General features: G+C 42.5%; 1 long non-coding RNA gene across 1 annotated transcript; it reads left to right on the forward strand.

The window, feature by feature from the left end:
- Positions 1-220: 220 nt before the first annotated feature.
- On the forward strand, positions 221-1,711 carry LOC110702577. Its single transcript, XR_002507494.1, has 2 exons — positions 221-302; positions 1,313-1,711. It is a non-coding gene; the product is annotated as an uncharacterized LOC110702577 (long non-coding RNA).
- The last annotated feature ends 20,791 nt before the right edge of the window (positions 1,712-22,502 follow it).

A 22,502-nucleotide genomic window follows, 5' to 3' on the forward strand; every position in this document is an offset into this window, starting at 1 on the left:
GGCACCGTTTTCGTGTTGGGTGAGTAGATCTGGGCTTTTGGATGGTTGATTGGTTGAAACTTGAAAATGTGTTAGATTGGCATATAAGAGAGTAATTATCTATTTCTACACTCTAGAGTAGGGAAATGTACCTACACCCCCACTCAAAACGACACGTTTCGTTCGCATATCAGTTTCCTTGCTATTCCCCCATATTCTCTCTTTTAAAAAAATAAAGTGTTGTACATTACTCCCAGAAATTGCCTATATTCATTTTGTCCTTCACCACCTCGTTGTCAATCCAAGATTGTTATTAAGCTAAGGTACCAATGTCTCCCTTGTTTTTCAATTTGATTTACGTAATTACGTAGTATTATTTTGTGAATTGTTGTTTAATGAAAGTGAACATTTGAAGTAATTTGATATGATTGTTCAATGACTATTTGGATTACTCTATTTTTTTCCCAATTTGATTGTTGAATACAGTGTAATAATTTAGGTCGTCGTCATTCAAACAAAAATTCATCTTAAGGCACAGTAACACACTCTCTAACTCATTTATATATTTTTATTGAATTTTTCCATTTCACCAGAAAATTCTAGCCATCAAATTATGATGTATGTGAAATTATTGTGGTTTCCTATTATTATAGTTAAATTATGTATCATGTACTCTATTTTGTGGTGAGTTATTAAATTATAAGAGTGTTCGACACAAAAAATTAGAAACATATCTTACTTGTAATAATTTTCTGTTTAATTTGATCAAAACTCGTTGAGATTGAAATGTAAATGTAGTTTATTGTGGGAATTCTTTTTTCTAATGAATGTTCATTTTCTTTTTTAATTTAATTTGTAAAAAATAACATATGCTCATTCATAAAATGAATAATGTTCATATACGTATTGTTGATTTAAAAATGAGCTTAATTAATGTTTAATAATTTAAAATTGATTTTCAAATAATCATTCAAATGTTCATATTCAAAAATGTAATGTTCATTCATTCCTAATAATATGTTTATTTTGAACATATGTACTAATATTTGCAGAACCATAACATTATGTACTTGTAGACAACCCTTATATAAGGTATTTAGTATTTAATATGGACTTGTTGCGTGTGTGTATCCAATACCCTAATAAAAAATGGATTTGTGACATGAAGACAAATAATTTAAGTATATAATTGTACATAATCATACTTCTTCATGTTCATTTATATGTTATTGAATGTTCTACGTCATATTTTATTACTTTTATATTATTAAAATTTAGACACTTTTTTCCAATAATAAACCATTTATCTTTATAATATATATTGGTTTTGTAGATATACAGGAAAATCAAATCAGGAAGCTGCAACTGGAATGCACACCTCAACTAATGCTTTTTGAATGAAATGTATTGAAAAAAAAAAGTGAAGGGCATCAAGAAGATTGATAAATGAGTTATAATATAAGCAATTTCTTTTTGCTTTAAATAGAACATTGTTTTTTGCATATTTGATGTATAAACAAGTTATATATTTTGTATGTCATATTTCATACAATAGTAGAATTGTTTGCTAGATATTATTATAAAAAATGTGAAATTATCATATCAGTACTAGTAATTCATTAAATTCTCAACATTATATCATCTTTAACTATATGTTTATGACCATATCATCAAATATTCATAAACAATATAATAACATAAAGGTTCTTGTCAAACATAAAAAATAAAAAAATAAAAAATAAAAAAAAGATATTCTCTACTAATTACATCATTTAAACAGTTCACAATGGTCACAAAAAGTTATACTTGTATATCTTAAATCCCTAGAGTAAAATGGGCAAAATAGACTAAAAGATATACTTATACTCTAATTAAATTTTTTTTAGAACTATTGTTAGACAACCTTTCCTCAAAAAATATATAGTAAGATAAAATTACTTCATATTAGTAATTACATATCTTACCCATTTAGTCCAATTGGGCCTAAGCACTAAATGATCCAATTAAAAGCCCAAGGTCAAGGTTCAGCTCTCCAATTGTGCTAAAGTCAAAGGTCAGCCCACAAAGCAAGCCAATTGGGCTAAGGCCCAACCTCTCCATGTATGATGAGGTATAAAAGCCATCATATTGATACATTCAAGGGGGATTCATTCTGATTCATTGATAGATTCACATGTTCATTCATATATTCTGGTATATTCCATAAAAGCCTCAAGCAACAAACTCTCTTGCATAGTGTCTTCTTCTTACACATTGTACTGACTTTAGCATCGGAGGGGCCTTCCTCGGCAACACCCCCGAGGCTAGTTTACGTGTGTTTACTGTGCACGAAACCTTCGGCCCAACATAACTTGGACCGAATCCAGCCTTCTCCATTTCAGCGGACCTTCGGCAAGGTCCCATTGTTTTCACCCGAAACAATTTGGCGCCGTCTGTGGGGAAGACTTTCAAAAATCTTTAAGCCAAATTCCTAACCAAGGTCATCTTGCAATTATCTTAGCAGCAATGGCTAAGAACCGCAAGAGCAAAAGCCTCCGTCAAGGAGCGGACGAAAAGCCTAAAACCCCTACACCATCGCCCTCGCCGGACCGGAACTCTCCCAAGGGTGCCGGCTCGGGGGGAGGATCATACAAGGAGGATTCCCTATCTCCCGTAATTCATGACTCTCATTATAGGCCGAGCCATTCTCGGTCTAGCAGGGGTGAGTTCGATCATAGGACATATTCAGTGTCCCAAAGCCAACCATCGGCTGCGCGCCCTCATTCCCACACTCGGCCGAGGACCCCTTTGACGGGGCCCAGCTCGGAAGAGGTGGCAAGAGCGCTGGCAGTACTCATGGAGGCGATGAGGGCACAAAATATGCCACCACCTCGTGATCGAACTCCTCCGCATACCCGGCATCAGCGGAGGAAGTTAGACCATGATGGTGGGAAGCTTCCTTCCTTCCGGGAACTGGAAGAGTGGGAGGAGGATTCTTGGAAAAATGAAAAACAGAGGAAAAAGAACCCTCAATTTTTAAAAGGATCTTCATCCTCAAGACCAGAAGCGCATAAGAGCAGCAGCTCAGCTTCTCGGCCAGAATCTACTCACCGAGAACCTGAGACTGTTCGCAGAAGCGTCCTTGACCGACTCGGCGGCCAGGAACCGAGCGTGCGTAGTCGGCTCTCGTTCCCTGCAGCCGAGGCCCAGACTTCCCAGCCAGGGACGAAAACCACTCCTACCTCTCTAAGAGGGCGGAGCGCGGTCCCTTCGGCCAGGAACAAGGGCAAGACCGTTATGCTACCCGCTAGTTCACCATTCGAGCAATGGATACTGGAAGAGCGCGTACCCACGATTAAAATACCGTCGCACATCACATATGACGGGACCACGGATCCGAAGGATCACGTGGCCTCGTATGAGACTCATATGCATCTTTGCCCCAGATCCGAGGCGACTTGGTGCAAATATTTCCCAACCACTCTCAAGGGGGTCGCGCAAGCGTGGATCTCCAAGGGAGTAAGGCAAGGCTCCGTAACAGGGTGGGATGATCTGTCCTCCAAGTTCAGGAGCAAGTTTTCCACGGCAAACCGCCGAGAGAAGACTACCGCAGAGCTCACGAGTCTGCAACAGGGGGAAACCGAAAGCCTCCGAGACTACTTGACCCGTTTCAGTAACGAGTCATCAAGCGTCTCCCAGCTGGACCAGGGGCTAGCCGTTTTCGCAATGCAGAATGGCCTTCAGCCAGGAAAGTTCCTAGACTTCATGGTCATGCATACCCCGCAGACCTTGGAGGAAGCTCTTAGTGCTTCGGATAAGTTCATCCGAGCCGAAGAATGGAACAAAGCGAAAACCCAACCTCAATCCGGGGGTGGGAAACAGAGGCAAATACCCTTGTCTGAAGGCCAAGGCCATAAGGCAAAGGGAAAGTCAAAGGCCCCGGAGCAATCTTTGGCCAACGACCCAAAGAAGGAAAGATTTGCCTCATACACAGGCAGATACGAGTCCTACACTCCGCTCTCTCTTCCACGCGCCAAAATTTACAGTGTGACGAAGGAGGAGCAGAGTTACCGAAAGCCGAGACCACTCCCAGAGTGGTATCAACGAAAAAATAAAAATCAGTGGTGTGAGTTCCACGAGTCTTCAGGCCACAACACTGAGGAGTGTATCCAACTGAAGGACCAGATAGAGGACATGGTCCGGAAGGGATACTTGAAAAAATACATCGCGGATCACCGCGAGAAAAAAGAATCCGAGAGGTCAGCAAAGGACCCTCGGCAGGACCTTGACTTCCCCCGGAAAAACAGTAAAAAGCCGGAGGGGAAATTCCCTCCGATCAATGTTATCTCGGGAGGAATATACTCTCGGAGGGAGCACAAGCGCCACCTTAGAGCTTTGACTCACCAGGTGAACAACGCTGACATTCAATCTCCCCAGTCGCCGGTGCCGAACATGACGTTCACAGCCGCCGACTGCCGGGGGATTACGTTCCCTCACGAGGATCCGTTGGTGATCATCGCCACGGTGGCCAACCACGACGTCAGTAAGGTCCTTGTTGACGGTGGCAGTGGAGCAAACATTCTGTTCCGAAAGGCCTACAATCAAATTAAGCTGAAGCCCAAGCACCTTACGCCGGTACCCTATCCGGTATCCGGGTTCAATGGGGCTTCAACTTATCCAGATGGGAAGGTGACACTTCCTGTCACCATCGGTTGCGATGAGGCAGCCCGGAACGTCATGATTGAATTTTTGGTCATCGACGCTCCTTCAGTGTACAACGTGATTTTGGGGAGACCCATAATTCACGAGATCCAAGGGGTCGTCTCAACTTATCATCAGCTGATGATTTACGTCTCAGACGCCGGCTTCCCAGAAAGGATACAGGGCAACCAAAAGGACGCCCGAAGGTGCAACTACCTCAAGCCATCCAGTAGTCGCCCAGATGACGACAAGGATGAGGAGGAGAAAGAAAGAGAGCCAAGCACAAAAAAGCCGAAAGGCCTAAGTGCTTCGGCCCAAGGATCTGTGCCCAGAGAAAAAGGGCCCGAAAGGGAAAAGGCTAGCTCTTCAGCTGAGCCGCAAGACTCAGAGAGCCAGCCGAAGAACAAAAAGACTGGGACACCTGCTGACATTGGCAGCAGGCCAGATTCTGAAGAGTCCAGTCCATCGGCAATGGACATGGACCAACAGACTGAAACAGTTGAGTTGGCCGAAGGAGACGGTGAGAAATGTGTAGCAATTGGGATGGACCTTGATCCAAACACCCGTTGTGAACTTATTCAGCTCCTTCGGGACAACAGAGATGTGTTTGCTTTCTCGGCAGCTGATATGCCCGGGATAAGTTCAGACCTCATCTCCCATAAGCTTAATGTTGACCCGACGTGTCGACCAGTTAAGCAAAAGAAGCGGAATTACTCCGCCAATAAGAACCGAGACATCGCAGCCGAGGTCAAAAAATTATTGGAGGCAGGATTCATTGAACCTTGCCAATATCCAGAATGGCTGGCAAATGTGGTGATGGTTCAGAAGCCCAATGGTACCTGGAGGATGTGCGTTGATTTCACGGACCTAAATAAGGCTTGTCCGAAGGATTTCTATCCCTTGCCGAGAATCGATCAGCTAGTCGATTCGACAAGTGGCCATGCCTTGCTTAGCTTCATGGACGCATTCTCGGGGTATCATCAGATCTTTATGCACCCCGACGATCGAGCCAAGACAGCATTCGTCACGAACGCTGGGGTGTACAATTACAAAATGATGCCCTTCGGATTGAAAAATGCGGGGGCAACCTATCAAAGGCTGGTGGATCAAGTTTTCGCCGATCAAAAGGGCCGAAACATGGAAGTCTATGTTGACGATTCGATCGTCAAAAGCAAAAAACTAGAGGACCATGTAAAGGACCTGGCTGAAACTTTCGCCACCTTGAGAAAGCATCAAATGAAGCTGAATCCGAAGAAGTGTGTCTTCGGCGTGAAGTCAGGGAAATTCCTTGGGTTCATGGTCAGCAAAAGGGGGATTGATGCCAATCCCTCTAAAGTCAAAGCGGCGCTCGACCTTCCTGAGCCGAAAACGAAGCGGGATGTTCAGCGGCTCACCGGAAGAATGGCAGCCCTCTCGAGGTTCATTTCCAGAGCTTCGGATAAGGGGTTACCTTTCTTCAAAGCCCTGAAACTCCCGAAAACAAAAGAGCTCGTTTGGGAGGAAGAGCAAAAAGACGCCTTTAAACAGCTTCGGGAGCATCTGGCTCAACTCCCAACGCTGGCTAGCCCAGCTGAAGGAGAAACTTTGTACCTATATGTGGCCGTTAGCCCAGCCACCATCAGCGCAGTATTGCTGAAGGAAGAGAGTAAGAGTCAGCAACCGATCTATTTCGTCAGTCATACACTGACGGATGTCGAGACTCGCTATCCTCTACTCGAGAAAGTTTCTTTCGCGGTAGTAGTGGCTGCTCGGAAGCTGAGGCCCTATTTTGATTGCCATCAGATAGTGGTCTTAACTGATCAACCGTTGGAAAAAGTTCTCGGCAAGGTTGAAAAATCTGGTAGGCTAGCCAAGTGGGCTTTTGAGCTCACCGAATTCAGCATCAGCTACCGTCCGAGGGCTGCCATTAAGGCTCAAGCTCTAGCGGATTTCTTGGCCGAATGCTCATACCAAGAAGCGCTAGACAGTGAAAAGAAAGTCTGGACCGTGTTTACGGATGGATCTTCTACCGAAAACGGTTCGGGGGCAGGGGTAGTGATAACTTCTCCCGAAGGAAAATCCTTTGAGTATGCACTAAAGTTTTCTTTTAAGGCCTCGAACAATGAAGCCGAGTATGAGGCAGCAATCGCCGGCCTAAAATTGTGCATCTCCTTGGAAGTCGATCATGTCTGCTTAAAAACAGACTCTCAGCTAGTTGCATATCAGATCAGTGGCAGCTACGAGGCCAAAGAGCCCTCCATGATAGCTTATCTTGCCAAGATCAAATCAGTCATTGCAGAGCTGAAAACTTTTGAGGTTCAGCTGATCCCAAGGGGTCAGAATACTCAAGCCGATGCACTCTCCAAACTTGCTAGTTCATCTTTTACCGAGCTGAACAGATCTGTATATGTAGAAGTGCGTCGAGAGAGAAGTGTCGACGAAGCACCTGAAGTGTGCTGCGCTGACCCAGAGCCTAGCTGGATGGACCCCATCCTAGCTTTCAAGCTTCGGGGAGAAACTCCTGAGGATAAAGCTTTGGCCTCCAAGATGAAGAGAACCAGCTCTAGGTTCATTGTCTTCAGGGGGGAACTTCTGAAAAAGTCCTTCTCAGCCCCATTGTTGAAATGCGTGGGACCAACAGATGCAGATTACATCCTACGGGAGATTCACCTCGGCATCTGTTGGAACCACATTGGGGGAAGAACCTTAGCCCACAAGGCATTGAGGGCTGGATATTACTGGCCCACCATGATCGCAGATGCTAAGGAGCTGGTTCGGAAATGCGAAAAATGTCAAAAATACGCTCCAGTTATCCATCAGCCAGCAAGGGATCTTCAGCCGATCCTTAATCCACTCCCGTTTGCCCAATGGGGACTGGATATACTGGGACCATTTCCAGAGGCTGTGTACCAGAAAAAATGGCTGATAATTGGTGTCGACTACTTCAGTAAATGGATCGAGGTCGAAGCAGCCTCGAACATTACAGAGCAAACTGTCAGAAAATTTATCTGGCAGAATATCATCACTCGCTTTGGCATCCCGAGAGTATTTGTCTTCGATCATGGGAGGCAATTTGATAACTTACCGCTGAAGCGGTATACAGATCAGTTCGGCATCAGACTGGCATATTCAGCGGTATGCCACCCGCAAAGTAACGGACAAGCCGAAGCTGCAAATAAACAGATCTTAAATGCCCTCAAGAAGAGGGTGGAAGATCAGAAGTCCAAATGGCTAGAGGAGCTCCCTGGAACCCTTTGGTCCCTTCGGACAACTGAAAAAGAGGCAACGGGCCACTCACCTTTTGAACTGGTGTATGGTGCCGAAGCCGTCCTTCCAGTGGAAATTGGCTCTGAGAGCCTTCGAGTGCACCACTTCTCGGCTGAGAATGAGCGACTGATGAGGGAATCTCTCGATTTCCTCGACGAAGTAAGAGACTCAGCCCGAAATAGAATGGCCGCCTATAAGCAGAGAATCAGCAAATTTTATAACCGAAGGGTCCATGCAAGGCCTCTCAAAATTGGAGACCTTGTCCTTCGGAATGCTGCTGCAGTTCAGAAAGGCCGAATCCATGGGAAACTCTCAGCTGCATGGGAAGGACCTTATGAAATTTATGATGAGCTTCAGCCAGGGACATACCGACTTCGGCAGTTGGATGGAACTGAGTTGAAAAATCACTGGAACGCTGATGTACTGAAAAAATACCATGTGTAAACCCTTCGGGGCAGAACAATCTTTGTAAGTACATTTTGAACTAATGAAAGGCCTTGGAGCCGCCATTTATATAAATGTTTGCAACTTTTTATCCTTTCAAAATTTTCTTTGTTCTATCTACTCTTTAAGGGTTTTTTATTCAGCCTCGTCTGAAACCTTCGCCTTCGGGTAACTGGGTTTCAGATTGCTGACAAAACTCGTCTTTTTAAAGAACACTGGTCTTTCAGCTGAAGTCGAACTTCAGTAAGACTTGTTCTCCAAAGACATTAGTCCATGGACAATTTTGGGATATTACCTTAACTGAGCCTTGTATCCCAGAGAGCCATTATCCGAAACATTGCCTTAAGTTGGCCCTGTGTTTCGGATATCCATTTTTCAAAGATAGACAGAAAATCAAGGATAACAGCAACAGTTGAAAATTTTTTATATCAGCCTCGTCTGAAACCTTCGCCTTCGGGTAACTGGGTTTCAGATTGCTGACAAAACTCGTCTTTTTAAAGAACACAGGTCTTTCAGCTGAAGTCAAACTTCAGTAAGACTTGTTCTCCAAAGACATTAGTCCATGGACAATTCTGGGATATTGCCTTAACTGAGCCTTGTATCCCAGAGAGCCATTATCCGAAACATTGCCTTAAGTTGGCCCTGTGTTTCGGATATCCAACTTTCAGATGAAGTCAATCTTCAGTAAGACTTGTATCCCAGAAGCATTGCCTTTAGTTGGCCCTGTGTTTCGGATACCCATTTTGAAGAAGTGAAGAAATTGCTTATTCCGCTGAAGTCATACTTCAATTTCTGGGGGGCAAGAAGCACTCTCAGTGCAAGTATGTACGGCAGAATTGAAGAAACAGAAACAGTAAAGCATTCAAAAACAAAGCAACTGAAGAAAAGAGCATCAGATATATAATTCATGCTCAGAAATTGAGCTACAAGTTCAATTAAACTGTATCGGCAGCCGCCCACAAGCGGAAAATAACAGCTGCTGAAATACGTACATAAGCAAAAAAAATAAACTGCTGTACGACAAGGCAAGCTGAAGCAAAAAACAAGGCAAAAAATTCAGAAAGCGGCAAGTCTAAAGTTAAGCACATGATGAACCGCAAGATTCTGAAGACGACTGCCCGAGTTCCTATGCTTCAGCCTGAGGATCAGACTGATCAGCGTTGAGTCCCATGGCGGCCTCAGCCCCAGCAGCAGAAGAAGCGGGCTTTGCACTCTGCCGAGCCTCCCTTTCCCTCTGTTCAGCTTCCAACTCCATTCTCTCAGCTTCCTCTTTGGCTTCCTCAGCCTTAAGGATTTCAGCTTCGGCTGGAGTTGCATACTTCATATGAGGGTCTTCGGGATTCTGGACCCATTCAGCACATTTAGACCAGTCCAGCTTCGGTTCAGCATGAAGGCAGACTCTTCGGCATACTCGGAACCCGTTTCTGAAACCCATCTCATATTCCTCTTGGGTATAGACACGGACTTTGAGTAGAGCCTCAGCATCAGCCAGCTTCTTCTGGGTCTCCTCCAAGTCTTCCTTGGATTTCTTTAGCTCATCAGCGAGCTTGGAGGAGGAACCTTTCAGCTCATTCAGCTCCTGCTGAACTTGGGAAGCCTTTGTCTGAGCTTGGGCCACTTCAACTTTTTGGGTCATCAGTTGATCCTCAGCCTCATGGAGTTTAGCTCTCTGAGCTTCGGCAGCAGCAGCAGCCTCTGAGAGTTGGACATCTTTGGCCTGGAGCAGCTCTTCAGCAGCCATTCGGCTGGCTTCAAGAGCCTCTAGACGTTGCTGCACTTCAGCTTGTGCAGCAGCTCCTTCCTGAATACGGCTCTCAACAGCAGCCTTGAATTTGGAGACGTCCACTCCCATATGCTCCTGGAGGAATTTTTCCCCTTCCATCAGTGGGGGAAAAACTTCCTTCTCCATAGCGTCGCAGAAGGTTTTGAGGGCTTCAGCAGCTCTTTTCTCATACTCCTCACCCTTCTGCTGCTTCTCTTCAGCTGCTGCTTGCTTCAGCTTAGCAAGCTTTAATTCCTCTTCAGCTACCTTCTTGTCGTGCACAGCAGCGTCTACCCTATCTTGTAGGGTATCTATCAGCTCTACAGTGAGAGTCTGATTGTGCACGAACTGAAAACAGGAAGACAAAAAAAATTATAATAAATAAAAAAAAATATATAGAGCTGAATTTCAGAGGAAATGAAGACAAGGAAAATTACCTGCATCATCAGCAGTTGATTTGACCTGGCTGGGTCAGGAACTGATCTGCTGGATTCGCCCATCCCAGCAGTGGCCTTCAGCGACCAGATCCTTGCCCTATCTACTTCGGACATGCCAGCAAAATCGCCGAAGTAGGCTGCAGCTCCTTCTCGGTTCTGACCCCATATGAGGTCCCAGATGTGGTCTGGGATTGGAATTCGGGGGGCCGAGAAACCCATTTCTCCAGATTGCAGAGTCTGGAAAGAAGGGAAGGATGACGATGGAGCTTGATTAGCTTTGGATGGCTCAGCATCATCCTTCTCAGAGGAGTCAATTACTATGACCTCCTCTTCTTCAGGGGTGAGGACGAAAGCCTCAACCTCTCTTGCGATGTCTGCCGTGAAGCCCTCAGCACTGGACATCACGGCATCCTTGTTTTCGTGCTCAGCAGCACTCTCCTTAATTTCTTCTTGGACCCCTCCCTTAGATTCGGGAGTTCTCTGATCCACCTCCATCTCAGGAGGTGGCGGAGGGGTCTTTTGAGGTGATTGGGATGGTGGCCGGGGAACCCTCGGCGATCCATTGCCTTCCTCGGGTTCCCTTATTGCAACGCCGATGGTCATCGGCCTCCGCTGAAAGTCATGAGGGCCGATGATGGCCATCCTTCGGCGCCTTTTCAGAAGGGGCTGCTCGTCCATATCTGAGTCTGAAGACTCTCCTTGTATTTGGTCTTCGGGACGAACAGGAGCTTTGCCTTCTCTGTGTCTGTTACTCTCTTCAGACTGTAACAGACAGGGGGGAGGAAGAATGTGAGTAAAAAAAATAAAAAAGAAAAGAAGAAAAGAAAAAAGAAAAAGTTAAGTCTGAAAGCTCACCGAGGTCTTCAGCAAAGCCTCGTCTTCTTCAGCTGCTCTAGCTGCAACTTCGGCTTCAGCAACTCTAGAGGACCCTTCTCCTCCTTCGCAAGCTTCGAGAACCCGTGCAACCTCTTCGGCTGTGCGGGCAGCTTCAGCTTCTTCGTCCAGCAGCTGAAACCAGGGGTCTCTCTTCTTCCACCAAGGCTTCTGCCTCTGATACAGAGCAACAGCCTCAATTTGGAAGTGGGAAGAGTCTAGATGAACTTCCCTATGCCTCGGCTCAGTGATAGACGGGGCCCGTTCAGTTACAACTCGTTCTCGGTTGACACCAAGACGAGCGTAGTTAATGCCAACGTTGGTCTCGTCCCGCTCTGAAAAAAGGAAAGGGGAAAGGTTAGCTCAGATAGGTTGGCACAGCATAAAAAAGCGAAGCGAGAGAAGAAAAAGAGATAGTTAAAAAGCCTCGGCCCCAGCCGAAGAAGCTTACCATCCTTAAACTTTCGGCTGAGGCCAACAGCTGCTAGCATGTTCTCTTGGAAAACGTAATGCGTATCGGGGAGCCAAGTCTCCGGGATATGCTGCATTCGGCCACTGCCCCCCCGGTTCGGCAGCTTGCCGAAGATATGTTGCTGATCCAGGTTCGGATCCGCCCCGTTATCTGCGGGGGGACCTAGACTTCCCATTTCGGGATCAGGCTCAGCGAGGTACCGGGGAGCGCTGAAGACGCAAGGGTGGCCCGGATCTGTGGGTGCCCTAACCCAAATCCATTGACCTCTCCAGTCCTTGTCTGAAGAGTCGTTTGGCCACATGGTTAGGTATTGGGGTCGGGACTCAATCCGGTACCACCCAGAACCATGGCTTCCGTGCCCACTTTGAATATTTGGCACTAGCCGATGGAGCTTTTTGAAGCAGTGCAGGTTCGGCACGTACTTGAAGAACTTGCAGACCCATAAGTAAGTCATCACCCTTCGGATGCTGGTGGGAGTTAACTGACATAGAGAGATGTTGTAATGGATCAGCAAGTCTCGGACGAATACGTCCAAAGGGAACCTCAGCCCGTACTGAAGCTGTCTTGTGTACACCCCCACATACCCCGGGGGTGGACGATGGATTCTATCGGATGCCGAGGGCATTCGACACCAATACCCATCAGCTTCAAAAATGCCGTAATGCAACTCAATTTTCTCGGAAAATCGATATTGATCGGCATTCTCCACCCACCATGAGTAGGGGCGGTTCTTTATCATGGCCGAAGCAACTTCGGCATTCTCCCATTCTGAAAACCCGGGGAGGATATCCCAAAGGACAGCGGGAACTTCATCATCCCGTCCAGAAGCGCTCGGCTCCTCCGTTCTCTGAGGAGGAGCCGAGGAAAGGGGAGTCGCCCTAATCCCTTCAGCAGGGTCAGACTCTGGCCTTTGTCCATTCCAGGTCTCAATCCTGTTCCTAGGATCGGGAATCGGCCTTGCTCTTCTTGGAGCACGGGCTCTACCTCTAACTCCTCTTGCCATTGATTATTTCGAAGAAAAAAAGTCGAAAGAAAAGGGGAAGGAGTTCGAATTCGAAGAAAAATAAACTGAAATCAAAGGAATTTACCTTAATCTGAAGCGAAAGTTGCCGATTTACGAGTTCGTAGTGGCAAGTCTCAGTTTCTAAGCTTAATGCTCGGGGAATTTGCGAAGTTTTGATGCGGGTTTTTGGTTTCTCTCTCGAGAATTCTGGGTTTGTGTTGGTGAATAAGTGAGGAGAGATGACGCGCCTCTGTTTATATCTCCAGGTATCGGATACGAGGAGTCTGCGTTTTAATTTCTCTTAAATACTCCACTAAGTAACCGTTAAACACATGATCTTGTGATTAAACTGCCCATTATCCGTCCAACTTCCACAATCATTAACCGTTGTTATCTCATTAATTACGGTTTAAATTCAAATTTTTGGGTTAATTAAATCATTTACTTCCCTCCTTTTCTGAATTAAATCAAACCCGACCCGTCATCCTTCCAAATCGGGTCTGGGGGGCAAGTTGTTTGGGTCCAATTTAGTCCAATTGGGCCTAAGCACTAAATGATCCAATTAAAAGCCCAAGGTCAAGGTTCAGCTCTCCAATTGTGCTAAAGTCAAAGGTCAGCCCACAAAGCAAGCCAATTGGGCTAAGGCCCAACCTCTCCATGTATGATGAGGTATAAAAGCCATCATATTGATACATTCAAGGGGGATTCATTCTGATTCATTGATAGATTCACATGTTCATTCATATATTCTGGTATATTCCATAAAAGCCTCAAGCAACAAACTCTCTTGCATAGTGTCTTCTTCTTACACATTGTACTGACTTTAGCATCGGAGGGGCCTTCCTCGGCAACACCCCCGAGGCTAGTTTACGTGTGTTTACTGTGCAGGAAACCTTCGGCCCAACATAACTTGGACCGAATCCAGCCTTCTCCATTTCAGCGGACCTTCGGCAAGGTCCCATTGTTTTCACCCGAAACAATTAATAACATATTAAAACTCCATCCTTCCATAGTACACATATATGCTTACTAACTTTTCAAAAAATAAATTAATTTTATAATATGTAAATGTTCATTTTCATATTGATAATTGTCCATTTTCATTATGATTCATGATCATTTCATATTGAACAAGTAAATGCATTTATTTTAAATGAACATATACATATACTTAAATGTTCATTTTGATACTAAAACACCTATTATCATGAAGTAGTTGTTTTTTTTTCTATACATTTATATTGTAATAATGAACATTTGTGCATATACAAATGAACATTAAAATAATATATATATATATATATATATATATATATATATATATATATAAGTTTTAAATATTTTTTAATTGGCGTATCTTAAATTTTTTATGTTATTGACTTTTAGATATGTAGTACTTATTTTTCAATTATATTCTTTAAAAGTTGTTTGATTTATTGATCAAATAATTAAATTGTGACACACACAATATGTTATGCTCCATAATTAAATGTTCACTTATAAAATTATAAATGTTCATTTACAATCAAAAACAAAATTGTTCATTTACGTCTATTAAAAAATGTTCATTTCAAAAATATTAAATGTTCAATTGTAAAAGTTTGCCAACAATTTCCCCTGTTCGATTTTCTAACCCGCCACGCCATCCCAATTAAATTAGCTCAAGCTGCAGTTCCTCCATGACAAACAATCCATGGTGGTGGGATGGGATAGAATATCAACTGCAATATTTCCCGCCGCTATTCCATATAATGGAAGATAAATCTACCACCACCATAACCGTGACTACTATCACAACCACATTTGTTGCCCAGAAGCAAAACTGCTACTGCCATTGTAGACACGGAAATTTTATAAGTGTCATACATTAAATCAAATAAATTAATTTGGGTTTAAATAATATGAATGATCCATTTTAATTATTCTTGGGCCCACCCAAATAATTAATCCGAATTAATCAAATACAATTCGGGTTATAAAATAAGCTAAATGGACCAGTTAAAGACTTTTAAGTCATAAAATGGGTCAGGCCCTAACCAACTAAGTTCACTTAAGGGGTTCTCGTTTCCTATAAATACACTGTTCCTCCATCAGTTGAGAGGATCCAGAAATCATTATTCCAAGAGCTCATAAAACTCAAACGGAATCCTCTCTGAAGTAAGTCAACAAGCATATCAAACTAACTCGTGCCGACTTGTTCAGATACACTCAAACAAATTTGAACGGGACAAACCTTCAAAGCCCTCGTTCAGGTGTATTCAAACAAAACCCTTGAATACAGGTTGACATCATCAAACGTCATCCTGCATTCAAACTCAAGTCGACGTCATCAAACGTCAACCTACAGGTGTCACACACGTGTCATCATCAAGCTGCGGAATAGAATCAGAGGACTTAGTTTATTTTATTATAAACTTTTATATAGAGATTGTACCCAAAAATCACATATTAATATAAATTCATTTGTTAATTTATTTCCCGTCTTTATTTATTTAGACTCGGAATTTGTGTAAACAAATTTTTGGCACGCCCGGTGGGACTATCTCTGCCTCTCATCACTGTTTTCGCACGTTCAAAAAAAAAACTTGAAATGGCCTCAAAGACCCCTGTCGTCAAAAGGATCTCTACTACAGCTCAACAAAGGGCTGCTGAGTTGGCTGAAATGCTTAACAGCCAAACTGATGAGGGCATCGCTACTAGAGGAATGAAGCAATGCAAGCTGTTGTTGACTCCGCCGCAAGAAGCTTGCGTGCCGCGTCAATCCCAACCAAAGCACGAAAAAGTCGCGCTCGTCTTGTTGCTTCTGTGAGGTCTCTCACGTCCTCCACTCATGAACCACATGAGAGTCTTGTGTTTGGTTCATTAGATCCTGTCATCCATACAAACTCATCCTTCGATCACTCTTATGAAGGACATGAGAACGAGTTTAGTGTAAGTTCACCCAAACCTACTTTTGTTGTTGTTATGGTGACGCACACTAAGACGGTCGAACAACAACTGGCTGAAATGAGTAGTACCCTTGAACAGCTGAAGAAAGATGGGGAGGAAAAAGATGCTCAAATCAAATAGCAAAATGAACAAATTGCTGCTTTGACAAAGAAACTTGAGAAAAAAACGAGTGAGACTGAAAGCGATGACAACTCATATGGTAGCACTAAATTGGCAGAATTAAAGCCAAATGAGGCACAAAATTTAATCACTGCTGAACAAGTTCAAGCTATGATAGTCAATGCTGTCAGGAGCCAACTTGGAGGGGGAGGTTCATTTAATAGTCGACGTTATGTGAAGCCTTACACTAGGAGGATAGATGAGCTGAAAATGCCGTTTGGATACCAACCTCCAAAAAATTTCAACTCTTTGATGGAAAGGGTAACCCAAAACAACATGTTGCACACTTTATAGAGACGTGCAGCACTGGTGGTACCAAGGGTGACTTGCTTGTTAAACAATTCGTTCGTTCTCTTAAGGGAACTGCTTTTGACTGGTACACCAACTTAGAGGCTGAGTCCATTGACAGTTGGGATCAAATGGAAATGGAGTTTTTGGGGCGATTCTTCAGCACTGAGCGTGTCGTTAGCATGACTAAGCTAACTCAAACTACGCAGTGGGATGAAGAGCCAGTCATTGATTACATCAACCGCTGGCGCGCTCTAAGTTTGGAATGTAAGGATCGACTCACTGAAACTTCCACCATAGAAATGTGCATCAATGGGATGAGTTGGGAACTACATTACATCCTAAAGGGTATCAAACCAAGATCTTTTCAAGAGTTGGCGATGAGAGCTCATGACATGGAACTCTCGATCACCTACAACAGGAAGAAAAAGGGGCTTGCTTCACAAGCCAGGAAAGAAAAAAAGGAGTATTATAAAAATGACAAGTCCTCCAAAAGTTCAAATAAGGAGACGTTGTCTGTGACTACTTCTTCTGCACCCATCAAAATTTCAGGGAAGAAGAAAGAAGAAAGTAAGGGTTCATCTTCGAGATTTGTCAAAGATAAACCCACTTTGAAAGAGTTTCAAGCTAAGAAGTACCCTTTCCCAGACTCTGACTTGTCTGGCATATTAGACAAATTGCTGTAAAACAAAATCATGGAGTTGCCTGAGTCAAAGCGCCCTGAACAGGTGAACAAGACATTTGATCCCAATTATTGTCCATATCATAGGTTGATCAGTCATCCTATTAAAAAGTGTATCACTTAAGGAGAAAATTATGCAATTGGCAAAGGATGGGACAATCGAGCTAGATGTCGACGAGCCAGTGACATCAAATCATGCCTCGGTAGCTACTGAACCAGGCTTAAACATTGCAATTTGGAAGTTTGGAGCCTGTGATCATACTTGTTGACAGTCAACCTATTCAACACGAAGTCTCATCTCAGGTTGAACATTGTAAACACCCAAATGTGTCTCCCCAAAACCAAACCCAGTGATGAGTACCTTTCACGTCGAATCATAATCGAATGAAGCGAAAGTATGGAAAGTTTAGTGTTGCGGATATTTTTAATTTCTTTTCTCTTCTCTCTGTTTTTGAAAAATTATTTTAAGAAGACAGCCAATCCAGTTTGTTTGGTCCATGGAAAGGGTCCAATAGTAGTGTAGTTGGATGGGGCTTGACAAGAGCTTTCCAACGATATATTATAAGCCCAATTCCGATGAATATTGAAGAAGTTATGGCCAATTTACTAAACTGGGCCCGGTTTGAGCCATATATGCGGCCCAATGATCTAGAGGAGGGCCTAATATGATTTATCATTCCTAATGTAATTAGGAATGGTTTTAGTCTTCTAGATTCTTCTAGAAGGTTCTTTTCATTCCTAATTCAATTAGCATTGATAGATTGACTTTTGTTGACTTTTCAGAGTTTTAATTAAAATCAAAAAGCATTTTCGAGGAAAAGATACGATTTTATCCTTATGTACGGAAAAACTTATCTGATTTTCGAAAACGCGTCAAAAGCAGGACTAGCGCCTGACGCCAGGCATTGGCGCCTGGCGCCAGCTGTTGGCGCCTGGCGCCAGCTCTGTTTCACATGCGCCAGATGCTCTGTTTTGTAATATTATCTTTTTGGCTGATTTCTCTATAAATAACGTATTAAAAACTCCGTTTTCATTCACCTACAACCAGTTTTCAATTCTCTTTCATTCTCTTTAATCATTCGCTAATTCTCATCAGATCAAGATTTCCTTAAACCTTCATTCATTCATTCTCTTTCTTTTTCTTTTCTAAACTTGTTTTTACATACAAAATTCCGCATTCACAAGATCTAGAAACACCTAGCCATATTCGAAATTGCCTTCGCCCTAGACGTGAAAGGTTTAACTTCTGAGGGTTTGGTCCCAAATCTCTATTTCAATTATTTAGTTTAATTGTTTGTTTATTATTTTCCTTGAAGTTACTAACGTGTGTATTTTGTGATTAGAAAAAGGTACGAGGCATCAAAGTAAGTACTTTGATTGTTTTATTGATGTTATGATGTAGAAATCATGTTTATGTTGTTATTATGATATTCCTAGTATCATGTCTAGGGTAATTTTAATATTAAATATGATTGTTACGATGCTTCCTATTTTCTTCCTAATACTTATGATTATTAGTATCATGTTAGGGTTAAAGATTTGATTTTTATTGCTTAAGTGACATGCTAGGATTTGTTATTAATCTTGTTAGTATCATGCCTGAGATCTTGCTATTATTATGCTTTAATATTAACATGAACATGATTATGATTATAATAATTATAATTTATTATGATTATGAATGTTATTATTATTATTATTATTATTATTATTATTATTATTATTATTATGATTATCATTTTAATATGATGATTAATATTATTATTATTATTATTATGATTATTATTGTTATGATGATTGTTATTGTCATGATATTTATTATTATTATGTTGCTTGATAATTTATTTTTATTGCTTGATCACATATTTTATGCATGTTTAAAGGGAATTTGTACTTGTAATCACGCTTAATAAGATAATTAATAATCTTGTTAGGGTTAATTTGATTATGATTTCAAGTGATCGCCAATAATAGATTTATTTGTGCATTATATTCAACCAACATAGATAAACAGGCTTAGGGTTAATCCTATTGATTGCATGTTAGTCAAAAAGCGCACATGAATACAATCAGAATAAAGTAGAGGCCTATTATTAGGGCAGATTCAATCTCTTTTAGATTGGATTTGTACCCTCATCCCCGAACCCTTATTTGGTTCTAGACCTTATGGAGTTGACGATCTCTTGGATCGTTAAGGGGTGTAACCTTCACCCTGTGAACGGTTTATAAGTTCCTAAAACTTGTTGGCGACTCTTTTACTCTATCTTTTTCCCTTTTGGACGCCACCATACTTTAGTGTATGATTAGAGTGGGGTTCAAGCAAGGGGTTAATGCTTGAATTTATTCCCTACAAACACCAAACACATGTTAACTCCCGAGATGAAGATGATGACGAAGGGTGGACATTGGTGACAAGGAGAAGGCCAAGGAAACAAGTGCATAATCCTAAACCACAACCTTTTCATCGCAAAAGAAAGCAACAAAAGAAGAGGAAATCCAAGAATTCAAAGGGTAAAAAGAAAGAAAAAAAAAGGCCAGCAAGCAAAAGGTCCTCCCTATTGATTTTCTTGAGCAAGAGCCGTTGTCTCCTGTAACTTTGGAGGAATATTTCCCGGAAGACTAATTTACAGTGGTTACGGTGAATATGGTTTCCGTTGTGGAAAGTGAGGAGGAACAAGTTGATGATGATACATCAACAAAAGCAGTTGTACAACAATCCGAGGTGATAGTAAATCTAAAAATATCTACTGTCTTGGATGCTCTTCCTTCACGCATGGGATGGAGGCAAATTTTTCATTTGCCTAAAGAAATGTGTTAACAGTTAACTCTTGCACTTCAACAACCAGAGTTGTATGCCGATAAGATGAAAAATGCTGGAGAACCTGCGGAAGATGCCACGAAATGTATGTCGTGCAACGCAGCCTTGGCGTTCACAGATGATGATTTGTTGATGGGGTTAAAACCCCACAATAGACCCTTGTTTGTGTCAGGGTACATCCCTGAACAAAAAGTGAGTCGCATTTTAGTTGATGGTGGATCTGCTGTCAACATCATGCCAAAATCCACTATGATAGAGTTAGGAATCAAGATGGATGAACTCTCTACCAGTCGCATAGCGATCCAAGGATTTAACCTTGACAGTCAGCGTGCAATAGGCATAATACGCCTAGAACTCACAATGGGAGAGTTAACGTCATCAACTCTCTTTCATGTGATTGACACAAAGATGTCATACAAAATGTTACTAGGACGCCCTTGGTTGCATGAGAATGGTGTGGTAGCATCGACCCTCCATCAATTTCTCAAGTACTATCGTGGAGGCGAAAATAAGATAAATGGGGATGTCAAACCCTTTAGCAAAGCAGATTCTTACTTTGCTGACGCCAAGTTTTTTGAAGAAGAAGAGGCGTCAAGTGAGATACTACCTTCCCAAGTCCTTTCAACAGGAAAAAGAGAAGTTAAGGAGAGCATTGCTTTGGTTTGAAATGACAAAAAGATATTTCCTGCTGAGGAGAAGTCTCAACAAAAGGTATAAGTGGACGAAAAGAGTGTCTCTCGGCTCGTCATAAAAGAAAAGCCAAAGTTGTCAACTCCTATTTTGCGATACATCCCAAAATCACGTCGCAAGGAGGGAGAATCACCTTTCGTGTGTCGAGAGGTTAACCTTGATGCTAAGGTAGCAAAGCCAATTGATGGCACTACTCTCCAAAACTTGAAGAGTAAAACAACTGTACCATTGGGTAAAGGCGCGCAAAGCCCAATTTCTAAGTTATCAACAGATTCATCTAAGGCAAAAGAGCTTAACAAAGCAAAGTTCGGCCAAAATGCATACAAGCTATTGGCAAAGGCAGATATGACTTTGAAAACCCAACACCCATGGGTAAGGTCATAGACATTAAACCTAACGGACTCAATGATACTCAGAAGAAACTGCTTGACTATGGCTCTAGTTATCAAGAATCCAAGGCAGTCCTAGGATTTCAACACCCCAAACCAATCAAAATTGGTGTATGGCGTAAAGTAGACGCTTCTTCCTTACAATACATTACTACCGAGGAACTCAAGGAAGGTGAAGGTGAGAACGATGTCCCCACACCCAGAACTTCTGTATTTGATCGACTTCAACCATCTATTATGAGGAATCATGTCTCAGTGTTTGATAGGCTTGGAGAATGTGACCAGAGGGTGAAAGAAACTTCAAGTTCTCAACCTTTAAGACAAAAAGTATCTGTCTTTAACCGCGTAGGCATGACAAATGCCTCTAGCAAAGAACAAAGACAGTAAGCTTTTAGTCGCATAAAGAAAAGGGAAGACAATGTTATGAAAATTGATGAGTCAAAAAGTGTTGTTCCCTCTCGCATGAAAAGAAAGCAAGACATAGATATCACTGAGAAACAACCTTTAAAGGCAAGAGTTCGCACTGTGGTTTTCACTAACCAAAATGAGTCGTCAGACCATGCTATAGAGGAACATAAGGAGATTGTTTCCACGAATCATGTGACGGCTGAAGAGGCGCCAAATCCCGACGAGGAAATAGAAATTGATGAAGCTCCCAAGACACTTAAAGACGGGGGGCAAGCAACAGTAGATGAGTCAAAAGAGTTAAACCTTGGCATTCTTGAAGACCCACGCCCTATATATATTAGTGCTCTTTTTACCCAAGTGGAAGAACAAGAGTACTTCAAATTACTCTCTGAGTACAAAGATGTATTTGCATGAAGTTACAAAGAAATGTCAGTTCTTAACCCGAAAGTCGCCGTCCATTGATTAGCAATTAAAAAAGGTGTGAGTCCAAAAAAGCAATCACAAAGGCGATTCAGGCCAGAGTTGATCCCGGAAATTGAATCTGAGGTAAACAAACTCATCGATGCAGGGTTCATTCGTGAAGTCAAATACCCTACATGGATAGCAAACATTGTCCCTGCGAGGAAGAAAAATGGGCAACTGCGAGTTTGTGTAGACTCCCCCGATTTGAATGAAGCATGTCCCAAGGATAACTTCCCACTTCCAGTCACAGAAATCATGATCGATGCCACCACTGGACATGAAGCATTGTCATTCATGGATTGCACAGCTGGATACAATCAAATTCAAATGGCGCCTGAAATTAAGAAGCCACGATGTTTCGCACCCTAAAAGGGATATTTTTCTACAAAGTTATGCCGTTCGATTTAAAAAATGTCGGGGCCACGTATCAACGTGCAATGCAAAAGATCTTCGAAGATATGATGCACAAAATTGTGGAGTGCTATGTGGACGATTTAGTGGTTAAGTCCAAAAAGAGGGAGGATCACATAGGTGACCTTCTCAGAATCTTTGAAAGACTACGCAAATGTCAATTGAAAATAAATCCTCTCAAATGTGCGTTCGGTGTTACCTCAGCAAAATTTTTAGGTTTCATCGTAAAACATAGGGGAATTGAAATTGACCAAACCAAAATTAAGGCAATTCAAGAAATGCCTGTACCACGAAATCTCAAAGAACTTCGTGGTCTCCAAGGGCGCCTTGCATATATTCGGAGGTTCATC

Source organism: Chenopodium quinoa, unplaced genomic scaffold, assembly GCF_001683475.1.
Source record: "Chenopodium quinoa cultivar QQ74 unplaced genomic scaffold, ASM168347v1, whole genome shotgun sequence".
In the NCBI taxonomy this organism is placed as follows: Eukaryota; Viridiplantae; Streptophyta; class Magnoliopsida; order Caryophyllales; family Amaranthaceae; genus Chenopodium; species Chenopodium quinoa.